The sequence below is a fragment of the Arachis stenosperma genome, chromosome 5 (assembly GCF_014773155.1).
Source record: "Arachis stenosperma cultivar V10309 chromosome 5, arast.V10309.gnm1.PFL2, whole genome shotgun sequence".
Classification (NCBI taxonomy): domain Eukaryota; kingdom Viridiplantae; phylum Streptophyta; class Magnoliopsida; order Fabales; family Fabaceae; genus Arachis; species Arachis stenosperma.
The window spans coordinates 75,513,521-75,527,810 of NC_080381.1; the positions used below are offsets into that span (position 1 = coordinate 75,513,521).

General features: G+C 41.0%; 1 non-coding gene across 1 annotated transcript; it reads left to right on the forward strand.

Moving 5' to 3' along the window:
- Positions 1–13,273: 13,273 nt before the first annotated feature.
- LOC130984662 (small nucleolar RNA R71) lies at positions 13,274–13,381 on the forward strand. The gene has a single exon (XR_009088579.1). It is a non-coding gene; the product is annotated as a small nucleolar RNA R71 (small nucleolar RNA).
- The last annotated feature ends 909 nt before the right edge of the window (positions 13,382–14,290 follow it).

Genomic DNA, 14,290 nt, shown 5'->3' on the forward strand with positions numbered 1-14,290 from the left:
TGAGGAATACAAAGCCAAAATGCCTTATCCTCAAAAACTCTGCCAAGCGGAACAGGATAAGCAATTTGCCCGCTTTGCAGACTATCTCAGGACTCTTGAAATAAAGATTCCGTTTGCAGAAGCACTTGAGCAAATACCCTCTTATGCTAAGTTCATGAAAGAGATCTTAAGTCATAAGAAGGATTGGAGGGAGACTGAAAAAGTTTACCTCACTGAAGAATGCAGTGCAGTCATTCCGAAAAGCTTACCTGAGAAGCTTTCAGATCCTGGGAGCTTTATGATACCATGCACATTAGAGGGTACTTGTACCAAGCAAGCTTTATGTGATCTTGGGGCAAGTATCAACCTAATACCTACATCTACTATCAGAAAGCTTGGTTTAACTGAAGAAATCAAACCAACCAGGATATGTCTTCAACTTGCTGATGGCTCCATTAAAGACCCATTAGGTGTGATTGAAGACATGATTGTCAAGGTTGGGCCATTTGCCTTTCCTACTGACTTTGTGGTGCTGGAAATGGAGGAGCACAAGAGTGCAACTCTCATTCTAGGAAGACCTTTCCTAGCAACTGGCCGAACCCTCATTGACGTCCAAAAAGGGGAAGTAACCTTGAGAGTCAATGAGGAGGAGTTCAAGTTGAATGTTGTCAAAGTCATGCAACATCCAGACACCCCAAATGACTGCATGAGTGTTGATATTATTGACTCTCTGGTAAGAGAGGTCAATATGGCTGAGAGTTTCGAATCAGAGCTAGAGGACATCTTTAAAGATGTTCAGCCTGATCTGGAGGAATCAGAGAGAATAATAGAACCTCTGAAAATCCCTCAGGAAGAGGTTAAACCTCCAAAACCCGAGCTCAAACCATTACCACCATCCCTGAAATATGCATTTCTGGGAGAAGGTGATACTTTTCCTGTAATCATAAGCTCTACCTTAGAGCCACAGGAAGAGGAAGCACTAATTCAAGTGCTAAGGACACACAAGACAGCTCTTGGGTGGTCCATCAGTGATCTTAAGGGCATTAGCCCAGCCAGATGCATGCACAAGATCCTATTGGAGGGTAACGCCAAGCCAGTGGTCCAACCACAAAGGCGGCTGAATCCAACCATGAAGAAAGTGGTGCAGAAGGAAGTCACTAAATTACTAGAGGCTGGGATCATTTATCCTATTTCTGATAGCCCCTGTGTAAGCCATGTCCAAGTCGTCCCTAAGAAGGGAGGCATGATAGTGGTTCACAATGAAAAAAATGAACTGGTTCCTACAAGAACAGTTACAGGGTGGCGTATGTGTATTGATTATAGAAGGCTCAATACAGCCACCAGAAAGGATCATTTTCCTTTACCATTCATAGACCAGATGCTAGAAAGACTAGCAGGTCATGAATACTACTGCTTCTTGGATGGATATTCAGGTTATAATCAAATTGCAGTAGATCCCTAGGATCAATAAAAAACGGCATTCACATGTCCATCTGGAGTATTTGCATATAGAAGGATGCCATTTGGCCTGTGCAATGCACCTGCAACCTTTCAGAGGTGCATGCTCTCAATTTTCTCTGATATGGTGGAAAAATTTCTGGAAGTCTTCATGGATGACTTTTCAGTGTTTTGAGACTCATTCAGCTCCTGCCTTAACCATCTAGCACTTGTTCTAAAGAGATGCCAAGAGACTAACCTGGTTTTAAACTGGGAGAAGTGTCACTTTTTGGTTACTGAAGGAATTGTCCTTGGGCACAAAATCTCGAACAAGGGAATAGAGGTGGATCAAGCTAAGGTAGAGGTAATTGAAAAATTACCACCACCAACCAATGTTAAGGTAATCAGAAGCTTTTTGGGGCATGCAGGATTCTATAGGAGGTTTATAAAGGATTTTTCAAAAATTGCCAAACCTCTAAGTAATCTGCTAGCTGCTGACACACCATTTATCTTTGATAAGGAGTGTCTGCAGGCATTTGAGACTCTGAAAGCTAAGCTGGTCACAGCACCAGTCATCTCTGCACCAAACTGGACATTACCATTTGAATTGATGTGTGACGCCAGTGATCATGCCATTGGTGCAGTATTGGGACAGAGGCATGACAAGCTCATGCACGTCATTTACTATGCTAGCCGTGTTTTAAATGACGCACAGAAGAACTACACAACCACAGAAAAAGAATTACTTGCAGTGGTTTACGCCATTGACAAGTTTAGATCCTATTTAGTAGGATCAAAAGTGATTGTGTACACTGATCATGCTGCTCTTAAATATCTACTCACAAAGCAGGATTTAAAACCCAGACTTATAAGATGGGTGTTGCTTCTGCAAGAGTTTGATATAGAAATAAGAGACAGAAAAGGGACAGAGAATCAGGTAGCAGATCACCTGTCCCGAATAGAACCAGTAGAAAGGGCGTCCCTCCCTCTTACTGAGATCTCTGAAAACTTTCCGGATGAGCAACTATTTGCCATCCAAGAAGTGCCATGGTTTGCAGACATTGCAAACTACAAGGGAGTGAGGTTCATACCCAAAGAGTACAGTAGGCAGCAATCAAAGAAATTGATCACAGATGCAAAGTACTATCTTTGGGATGAACCATATCTCTTCAAGAGATGGGCAGACGGAGTAATCCGTAGATGTGTGCCTAAGGAAGAAGCGCAGAAGATCCTATGGCACTGCCATGGATCACAGTATGGAGGACATTTTGGAAGTGAGCGAACAGCCACAAGAGTCCTCCAATGTGGCTTCTACTGGCCTACTCTCTATAAAGATTCCCGAATGTTTGTAGTTAATTGTGACAGTTGCCAAGGATCTGGCAATCTGCCTCACAGTTATGCCATGCCTCAACAAGGGATCTTGGAGATTGAGTTGTTTGATGTATGGGGCATTGACTTCATGGGACCTTTCCCACCATCATACTCAAACACTTATATTCTGGTGGCAGTGGATTATGTATCCAAATGGGTGGAGGCTATTGCAACACCCACTAATGACACTAAAACAGTGTTAAAATTCCTCCAGAAACACATCTTCAGCAGATTTGGTACCCCTAGAGTATTAATCAGTGATGGGGGCACTCATTTCTGCAATAAACAGCTTTACTCTGCTTTGGTTCGTTATGGAGTTAGCCACAGGGTGGCCACTCCATATCATCCACAGACTAATGGGCAAGCTGAAGTCTCAAATAGAGAACTCAAAAGAATCCTGGAATGGACTGTAATTAACCGTAGAAGGGATTGGGCAAGGAGCTTGGATGATGCTCTGTGGGCATACAGAACAGCATTCAAGACCCCTATAGGGACCTCTCCATACCAGCTGGTGTATGGAAAGGCATGTCACTTGCCAGTGGAACTGGAACACAAGGCCTATTGGGCAACCAGATTCCTGAACCTTGATGCCAAGTTAGCTGGAGAAAAACGTTTACTCCAGCTAAATGAGCTAGAGGAATTTAGACTCAATGCTTTCGAGAATGCAAAAATATACAAAGAGAAAGCGAAAAGATGGCATGATAAGAAATTGTCATCCAGAGTCTTTGAGCCGGGGCAGAAAGTTCTGCTATTTAATTCTAGGCTCAAATTATTCCCTGGGAAATTAAAATCCCGGTGGAGAGGTCCATATGTAATTACAAGTGTATCACCATATGGATACATAGAGCTTCAGGATAATGAATCTAACAAAAAGTTCATTGTTAATGGACAGAGAATTAAACATTATCTTGAAAGTAACTTCGAGCAAGAATGCTCAAAACTGAGACTTGATTAGAGCTCAGTGGTAGTCCAGCTAAAGACAATAAATAAGCGCTTGTTGGGAGGCAACCCAGCCATTTACAAAGTTTATTTACTAATTAAATAAATTTCCTTTTTTTACAGGTATGTGTCCAAGTATCTTCAAAGGGTAAAAATAGCAATTGATTGAATTCACAGAGTTACAGGGAAATTTGGAAGCTCACTGGCGTGAAAAAAAACCAGTAAGAAACATTTTGGGCGTTGAACGCCCAAAAGAAGCACCCACTGGGCGTTCAACACCAGTAAGGGTAGCCATCTGGGCGTTAAACGCCAGAAAGGAGCATCTTCTGGGCGTTGAACGCCAGAAAGAAGCACCTTCTAGGCGTTTAACGCCAGATTGACAGCGTCCTGGGTATTCAGAAAAACGCCCAGTGACAAAGGACTTCCTGGCGTTCAACGCCAGAAAGAAGCATCAGCTGGGCGTTGAACGCCCAGGAGAAGCAACATTTGGGCGTTAAACGCCCAAAACATGCAGCGTTTGGGCGTTTAACGCCAAGATGGTGGGGAGGAGGTAAAATTCGTTTTTCTTTACAATTTTTCTAATTTTTATGTTTCAATTCATAATTTCTTGCATAAACATGTTTTAAAATATCATCCTTCAATTCCAAAAATTTTAATCCTAATTTCTAAAAACACTAATTTCTAAAATCCCCTTTTCAAAGATGTCAAATGTATCTTAATTCATAAACACAAATCTTTTTCCAATCCAAATCTTTTTCAAATCTTTTTCAACTCATCTTATTTTTTTTCGAAACTGCCTCTCCTTCTATTCCTCTCATTTCCTTTCTTTTGCTTGAGGACAAGCTAACCTCTAAGTTTGGTGTGATTTGCCATGATCACTGAGCTAAAACTCATTAAGATCATGGCACCTAAGGGAACAGGAAGAGCAAGGATGTGAACTTAAGGGAGCTAAAGCGTCAGAAATTAATTCTTGAAGGCACCCCACAGACTAGAGGAATATCCACTTCCCAAAATACAGGTTGTTAAGTTCTAATTCTAGCTTTAACTCTGTGATAGTATTATTATAGGATTTTACCTTAGAAGTTATATAGGAGTAGTAGTAATTAGCATATCTATTTTGATTTTATTTTCAATTAAGTTATAATTTATTTTTCTCATCATCATCAAACATGAATAAAATAGTAGATTTTTTAGAATAAAGAGGCAATTTAATTTTTTTTTTGAGTTCCTAATAAGGAAAATTCTAATTTATATGTGGTGGCAATACTTTTTGTCTTCTGAGTGAATGCTTGAACAGTGCATATTTTTGATATTGAATTTTATGAATGTTAAAATTGTTGGCTCCTGAAAGAATGATGAACAAGAGAAATGTTATTGATGATCTGAAAAATCATGAAATTGATTCTTGAAGCAAGAAAAAGCAGTGGAAAAAAAAATTCTTGCGAAAAAAAAGAAAAAAAAAAGAGAGAAAGAAAAAGCAAGCAGAAAAAGCCAATAGCCCTTAAAACCAAAAGGCAAGGGTAAAAAGGATCTAAAGCTTTGAGCATCAATGGATAGGAGGGCCCAAGGAAATAAAATCCAGGCCTAAGCGGCTAAACCAAGCTGTCCCTAACCATGTGCTTGTGGCATGCAGGTCCAAGTGAAAAGCTTGAGACTGAGTGCTTAAAGTCGTGATCCAAAGCAAAAGAATGTGCTTAAGAACTCTGGACACCTCTAATTGGGGACTCTAGCAAAGCTGAGTCACAATCTGAAAAGGTTCACCCAATTATGTGTCTGTGGCATTTATGTATCCGGTGGTAATACTGAAAAACAAAGTGCTTAGGGCCACGGCCAAGACTCATAAAGTAGCTGTGTTCAAGAATCAACATACTAAATTAGGAGAATCAATAATACTATATGAATTCTGAGTTCCTATGGATGCCAACCATTCTGAATTTCAAAGGATAAAGTGAGATGCCAAAACTGTTCAGAAGCAAAAAGCTACTAGTCCCGCTCATCTAATTAGAATCTGAGCTTCACTTGAAACTCTGAGATATTATTGTCTCTTAATTTCTTTTCATCCTATTTTATTTATCTAGTTGCTTGAGGACAAGCAACAATTTAAGTTTGGTGTTGTGATGAGCGGATATTTTATACGCTTTTTGGGGGTATTTTCATGTAGATTTTAGCATGTTTTAATTAGTTTTTAGTAGAATATTATTAGTTTTTAGGAAAAAATCATATTTCTAGACTTTGCTATGAGTTTGTGTGATTTTTCTGTGATTTTAGGTATTTTCTGGCTGAAATTGAGGGAGCTGAGCAAAAATCTGAGTTAGGCTGAAAAAGGACTGCTGATGCAGTTGGATTCTGACCTCCCTGCACTCGAAATGGATTTTCTGGAGCTACAGGAGTTCAATTGGCGCGCTCTCAGCGGCGTTGGAAAGTAGACATCCAGGGCTTTCCAGCAATATATAATAGTCCATACTTTGCACAAAGATAGACGATGTAACTTGGCCTTGAACGCCAAGTATATGCTGTTGTCTGGAGTTAAACACCAGAAACACGTCATGATCCGGAGTTGAACGCCCAAAACACGTTATAACTTGGAGTTCAACTCCAAGAAAAGCCTCAGCTCGTGGATAGCTTTAGTCTCAGCCCTAGCACACACCAAGTGGGCCCCATAAGTGGATTTCTGCACCAATTATCTTAGTTTACTCATTTTCTGTAAACCTAGGTTACTAGTTTACTATTTAAACAACTTTTAGAGACTAATTTTGTACCTCATGACATTTTCAGATCTGAATTTTATACACTTTGACGGCATGAGTCTCTAAACTCCATTGTTGGGGGTGAGGAGCTCTGCAGTGTCTCGATGAATTAATGCAATTGTTTCTATTTCACTCAAACGTGTGTGTGTTCCGATCTAAGATGTTTATTCGCGCTTAACTATGAAGGAGGTGATGATCCGTGACACTAATCACCTCCCTCAATCTATGAACATGTGCCTGACAAACACCTCTGTTCTACATCGGACTGAATAAGCTTCTCTTAGATTCCTTAATCAGAATCTTCGTGGTATAAGCTAGAATTGATGGCGGCCACTCTTGAGAATCTGGAAGGTCTAAACCTTGTTTGTGGTATTCTGAGTAGGATTCAAGGATCGAATGGCTGTGACGAGCTTCAAACTCGCGATTGCTGGGCGTGATGACAAACGCAAAAAGATTAATGGATCCTATTCCAACATGATCGAGAACCAACAGCTGATTAGCCGTGCTGTGACAGAGTGGTGCACGAAATTGTGATCAATACTTTTCACAACTCAAATAATCCCCGGTAATGAATCCAAAAACTTGGTGTTCAATACCATGGCATAAACACAACTTCGCACAACTAACCAGCAAGTGCACTGGGTTGTCCAAGTAATAAAACTTACGCGAGTAAGGGTCGATCCCACGGAGATTGTTGGTATGAAGCAAGCTATGGTCACCTTGTAAATCTCAGTCAGGCAGACTCAAATGGGTAATGGTGATATATGAATAAAACATAAAGATAAAGATAGAGATACTTATGTATATCATTGGTGAGAGCTTCAGATAAGCGTATGAAGATGCTTTATCCCTTCTGTCTCTCTGCTTTCCTACTGTCTTCATCCAATCCTTCTTACTCCTTTTCATGGCAAGCTTATGCAAGGGTTTCACCGTTGTCAGTGGCTACCTCCCATCCTCTTAGTGGAAATGTTCAACGCACCCTGTCATGGCATGGCTATCCATCTGTCGGTTCTCAATCAGGCCGGAATAGAATCCAGTGATTCTTTTGCGTCTGTCACTAACGCCCCGCCTTCAGGAGTTTGAAGCACGTCACAGTCATTCAATCATTGAATCCTACTCAGAATACCACAGACAAGGTTAGACCTTCCGGATTCTCTTGAATGCCACCATCAGTTCTTGCCTATACCACGAAGACTCTGATCTCATGGAATGGCTGGCTCGTTTGTCAGGCGAGCACTCGGTTGTCAGGCGATCAACCATGCATCATGTATCAGGAATCCAAGAGATATTCACCCAATCTAAGGTAGAACGGAGGTGGTTGTCAGTCACACGTTCATAGGTGAGAATGATGATGAGTGTCACGGATCATCACATTCATCAAGTTGAAGAACAAGTGATATCTTGGACAAAGAACAAGCGGAGTTGAATAGAAGAACAATAGTAATTGCATTAATACTCGAGGTACAGCAGAGCTCCACACCTTAATCTATGGTGTGTAGAAACTCCACCGTTGAAAATACATAAGAACAAGGTCTAGGCATGGCCGTGAGGCCAGCCCCCAGTGATCAAAAGATTCAAAGATCTCAAGATGATCTAAGATCCAAAGATGAAAAATACAATGGTAAAGGGTCCTATTTATAGGGAACTAGTAGCTTAAGAATTACAAAGATGAGTAAAAGACATAAAAATCCTCTTCTAGGCCCACTTGGTGTGTGCTTGGGCTGAGCAATGAAGCATTTTTCATGTAGAGACTCTTCTTGGAGTTAAACGCCAGCTTTTGTGCCAGTTTGGGCGTTTAACTCCCATTTTGGTGCCAGTTCCGGCGTTTAACGCTGGGAATTCTGAAGGTGACTTTGAACGCCGGTTTGGGCCATCAAATCTTGGGCAAAGTATGGACTATCATATATTGATGGAAAGCCCAGAATGTCTACTTTCCAACGCCGTTGAGAGCGCGCCAATTGGACTTCTGTAGCTCCAGAAAATCCACTTTGAGTGCAGGGAGGTCATAATCCAACAGCATCTGCAGTCCTTTTCAGTCTCTGAATCAGATTTTTGCTCAGGTCCCTCAATTTCAGCCAGAAAATACCTGAAATCACAGAAAAACACACAAACTCATAGTGAAGTCCAGAAAAGTGAATTTTAACTAAAAACTAATAAAATATACTAAGAACTCAACTAAAACTACTAAAAACATACTAAAACAATGCCAAAAAGCGTACAAATTATCCGCTCATCACAACACCAAACTTAAATTGTTGCTTGTCCTCAAGCAACTAAAAATCAAATAAGATAAAAAGAAGAGAATATGCAATGAACTCCAAAAACATCTATGAAGATCAGTATTAATTAGATGAGCGGGGCTTTTAGCTTTTTGCCTCTGAATAGTCTTGGCATCTCACTTTATCCTTTGAAATTCAGAATGATTGGCTTCTTTAGGAACTCAGAATCCAGATAGTGTTATTGATTCTCCTAGTTAAGTATGATGATTCTTGAACACAGCTACTTCATGAGTCTTGGCCGTGGCCCAAAGCACTCTGTCTTCTAGTATTACCACCGGATACATACATGCCACAGACACATAATTGGGTGAACCTTTTCAGATTGTGACTCAGCTTTGCTAGAGTCCCCAATTAGAGGTGTCCAAGGTTCTTAAGCACACTCTTTTTGCCTTGGATCACAACTTTATTTCTTTCTTTTTCTTTCTTTTTCTCTTTCTCCTTTTTTTCTTTTTTTTTTTTTTGTATTCACTGCTTTTTCTTGCTTCAAGAATCATTTTTATGATTTTTCAGATCCTCAGTAACATGTCTCCTTTTTCATCATTCTTTCAAGAGCCAACATTCATGAACCACAAATTCAAAAGACATATGCACTGTTTAAGCATACATTCAGAAAACAAAAATGTTGCCACCACATCAAAATAATTAAACTGTTATAAAATTCAAAATTCATGCAATTCTTATCTCTCTTTAATTAAGAACATTGTTTATTTAAGAAAGGTGATGGATTCATAGGACATTCATAACTTTAAGGCATAGACACTAAGACACTAATGATCATAAGACACAAACATAGACAAACATAAGCATGAAAATTCGAAAAACAGGAAAATAAAGAACAAGGAGATTAAAGAACGGGTCCACCTCAATGATGGCGGCTTGTTCTTCCTCTTGAAGGTCTTATGGAGTGCTTGAGCTCCTCAATGTCTCTTCCTTGTCTTTGTTGCTCCTCTCTCATGATTCTTTGATCTTCTCTAATTTCATGGAGGAGGATGGAATGTTCTTGGTGCTCCACCCTTAGTTGTCCCATGTTGGAACTCAATTCTCCTAGGGAGGTGTTTAGTTGCTCCCAATAGTCTTGTGGAGGAAAGTGCATCCCTTGAGGAATCTCAGGGATCTCATGATGAGAGGGGTCTCTTGTTTGCTCCATCCTCTTCTTAGTGATGGGCTTATCCTCATCAATGGGGGTGTCTCCCTCTATGTCAACTCCAACTGAATAACAGAGGTGACAAATGAGGTGAGAAAAGGCTAATCTTGCCAAGGTGGAGGACTTGTCCGCCACCTTATAGAGTTTTTGGGCTATGACCTCATGAACTTCTACTTCTTCTCCAATCATGATGCTATGGATCATGATGGCTCGGTCTAGAGTAACTTCAGACCGGTTGCTAGTGGGAATGATTGAGCGTTGGATAAACTCCAACCATCCTCTAGCCACGGGCTTGAGGTCATGCCTTCTCAATTGAACCGGCTTCCCTCTTGAATCTCTCTTCCATTGGGCGCCCTCTTCACAAATGTTAGTGAGGACTTGGTCCAACCTTTGATCAAAGTTGACCCTTCTTGTGTAAGGATGTTCATCTCCTTGCATCATGGGCAAGTTGAATGCCATCCTTACATTTTCCGGACTAAAATCCAAGTATTTTCCCCGAACCATAGTAAGCCAATTCTTTGGATCCGGGTTCACACTTTGATCAAGGTTCTTGGTGATCCATGCATTAGCATAGAACTCTTGAACCATTAAGATTCCGACTTGTTGAATGGGGTTGGTAAGAACTTCCCAACCTCTTCTTCGGATCTCATGTCGGATCTCCGGATTTCACTCTTTTTGAGTGAAAAAGGGACCTCGGGGATCACCTTCTTCAAGGCCACAACTTCATAGAAGTGGTCTTGATGCACCCTTGAGATGAATCTCTCCATCTCCCATGACTAGGAGGTGGAAGCTTTTGCCTTCCCTTTCCTCTTTCTAGAAGTTTCTCCGGCCTTGGATGCCATAAATGGTTATGGAAAAACAAAAAGCAATGCTTTTACCACACCAAACTTAAAAGGTTTGCTTGTCCTCGAGCAAAAGAAGAAAGAAGAGAGTAGAAGAAGAAGAAAATGGAGGAGATGGAGGAGGCTTATGTTTCGGCCAAAAAGGGAAAGAAGTAGTATTTAGGGTGTGTGAAAATGAAGAAGTGAAGAAGGGTTTATATAGGGGTGAGGGGAGGGGTAGGGTTCGGTCATTATGAGTGGGTATGGGAGGGAAAGTGGTTTGAATTTGAATGGTGAGGTAGGTGGGGTTTTATGAAGGATGGATGTGAGTGGTGAAGAGAAAGATGGGATTTGATAGGTGAAGGGTTTTTGGGGAAGATGTATTGAGGTGATTGGTGAATGGGTGAAGAAGAGAGAGGGTGGTGGGGTTGGTGGGGATCCTGTGGGGTCCACAGATCCTGAGGTGTCAAGGAAAAGTCATCCCTGCACCAAATGGCATGCAAAAATGCGTTTTGAGCCAATTTTGGCGTTAAACGCCGGGCTGGTGCCCATTTCTGGCGTTTAACGCCAGTCTGGTGCCCCTTTCTGGCGTTAAATGCCCAGAATGGTGCCAGACTGGGCGTTAAACGCCCACCTGCTAGCCTTATTGGCGTTTAAATGCCAGTAGGTTCTTCCTCCAGGGTGTGCTGTTTTTCTTCCTTTTTTTCATTCTGTTTTTGCTTTTTCAATTGATTTTGTGACTTTTCATGATCATCAACATACAGAAAACATAAAATAACAAAGAAAAATATATAAAATATAACATTGGGTTGCCTCCCAACAAGCGCTTCTTTAATGTCAGTAGCTTGACAGAGGGCTCTCATGGAGCCTCACAGATACTCAGAGCAATGTTGGAACCTCCCAACACCAAACTTAGAGTTTGAATGTGGGGGTTCAACACCAAACTTAGAGTTTGGTTGTGGCCTCCCAACACCAAACTTAGAGTTTGACTGTGGGGGCTCTGTTTGACTCTGATTTGAGAGAAGCTCTTCATGCTTCCACTCCATGGTGACAGAGGGATATCCTTGAGCCTTAAACACAAAGGATCCTTCACTCACTTGAATGATCAGTTCACCTCCATCAACGTCAATCACAGCCTTTGCTGTGGCTAGGAAGGGTCTGCCAAGGATGATAGATTCATCCATGCACTTCCCAGTCTCTAGGACTATGAAATCAGCAGGGATGTAATGGTCTTCAATCTTCACCAAAACATCCTCTACAAGTCCATAAGCTTGTTTTCTTGAGTTGTCTGCCATCTCTAGTGAGATTCTTGCAGCTTGTACCTCAAAGATCCCTAGCTTCTCTATTACAGAGAGAGGCATGAGGTTTACACTTGACCCTAAGTCACACAGAGCCTTCTTGAAGGTCCTGGTGCCTATGGTACAAGGTATGGAGAACTTCCCAGGGTCCTGCCTCTTTTGAGGTAATTTCTGCCTAGACAAGTCATCCAATTCTTTGGTGAGCAAAGGGGGTTCACCCTCCCAAGTCTCATTTCCAATTAACTTGTCATTTAGCTTCATGATTGCTCCAAGGTATTTAGCAACTTGCTCTTCAGTGACATACTCATCCTCTTCAGAGGAAGAATACTCATCAGAGCTCATGAAAGGCAGAAGTAAGTCCAATGGAATCTCTATAGTCTCATTTTGAGCCTCAGATTCCCATGGTTCCTCATTGGGGAACTCAGTGGAGGCTAGTGGACGTCCATTGAGGTCTTCCTCAGTGGCGTTCACTGCCTCTCCTTCCTCTCCAAATTCGGCCATGTTGATGGCCTTGCACTCTCCTTTTGGATTTTCTTCTGTATTGCTTGGGAGAGTACTAGGAGGGAGTTCAGTAACTTTCTTGCTCAGCTGTCCCACTTGTGCCTCCAAATTCCTAATGGAGGATCTTGTTTCAGTTATGAAACTTTGAGTGGTTTTAATTAGATCAGAGACCATGGTTGCTAAGTCAGAGTTGTTCTGCTTAGAATTCTCTGTCTGTTGCTGAGAAGATGATGGAAAAGGCTTGCCATTGCTAAACCTATTTCTTCCACCATTATTGTTGTTGAAACCTTGTTGAGGTCTCTCTTGATTCTTCCATGAGAAATTTGGGTGATTTCTCCATGAAGATTATAGTGTTTCCATAGGGTTCTCCTAGGTAATTCACCTCTTCCATTGAAGGGTTCTCAGGATCATAAGCTTCTTCTTCAGATGAAGCATCCTTAGTACTGCTTGGTGCATTTTGCATTCCAGACAGACTTTGAGAGATCAAATTGACTTGTTGAGTCAATATTTTATTCTGAGCCAGAATGGCATTCAGAGTATCAATCTCAAGAACTCCTTTCTTCTGACTTGTCCTATTGTTTACAGGATTCCTTTCAGAAGTGTACATGAATTGGTTATTTGCAACCATTTCAATTAGTTCTTGAGCTTCTGTAGGCGTCTTCTTCAGATGAAGAGATCCTCCAGCAGAGCTATCCAAAGACATCTTGGATAGTTCAGAGAGACCATCATAGAAAATACTTATGATGCTCCATTCAGAAAGCATGTTAGAAGGACATTTTCTGATCAATTGTTTGTATCTTTCCCAAGCTTCATAGAGGGATTCTCCATCCTTCTGTCTGAAGGTTTGGACTTCCACTCTAAGCTTACTCAATTTTTGAGGTGGAAAGAACTTGCCAAGAAGGCATGACTAGCTTTTCCCATGAGTCCAGGCTTTCTTTAGGTTGTGAGTCCAACCATATCCTAGCTCTGTCTCTTACAGCAAAAGGGAATAGCATAAGTCTGTAGACCTCAGGGTCAACCCCATTAGTCTTGACAGTGTCACAGATTTGCAAGAATTCAGCTAAGAACTGATGAGGATCTTCCAATGGAAGTCCATGGAACTTGCAATTCTGTTGCATTAGAGAAACTAATTGAGGCTTAAGCTCAAAGTTGTTTGCTCCAATGGCAGGGATAGAGATGCTTCTCCCATAGAAGTCGGGAGTAGGTGCAGTAAAGTCACCCAGCACCTTCCTTGCATTGTTGGCATTGTTGTTGTTTTCGGCTGCCATGGGTTCTTCTTCTTTGAAGATTTCTGTTAGGTCCTCTACAGAGAGTTGTCCCTTAGCTTCTCTTAGCTTTCGCTTTAAGGTCCTTTCAGGTTCAGGGTCAGCTTCAACAAGAATGCCTTTGTCCTTGTTCCTGCTCATATGAAAGAGAAGAGAACAAGAAAATGTGGAATCCTCTATGTCACAGTATAGAGATTCCTTGAGGTGTCAGAGGAAAAGAAAAATAGAAGGAAGAAGGAGAAGAATTCGAACTTAGTCAGACAGAGTTCGAATTGTGCATTAAGGAGGAGTGGTACTCCATAAATAGAAGGATGTGAGAAGAGGGGAAGAGATTTTTCGAAAATTAATTGAAAAAAAAAATTTTAAAAACATTTTGAAAAACTTTAATTTGATTTTCGAAAATCAAGAGTGAGAAAGATATCAAGGAATTTTTGAAAAAGATTTTGAAATTAGAAATCAAAAAGATATGATTAAAAACTGTTTTGAAAAAGATGTGATAAAAAAAAGGA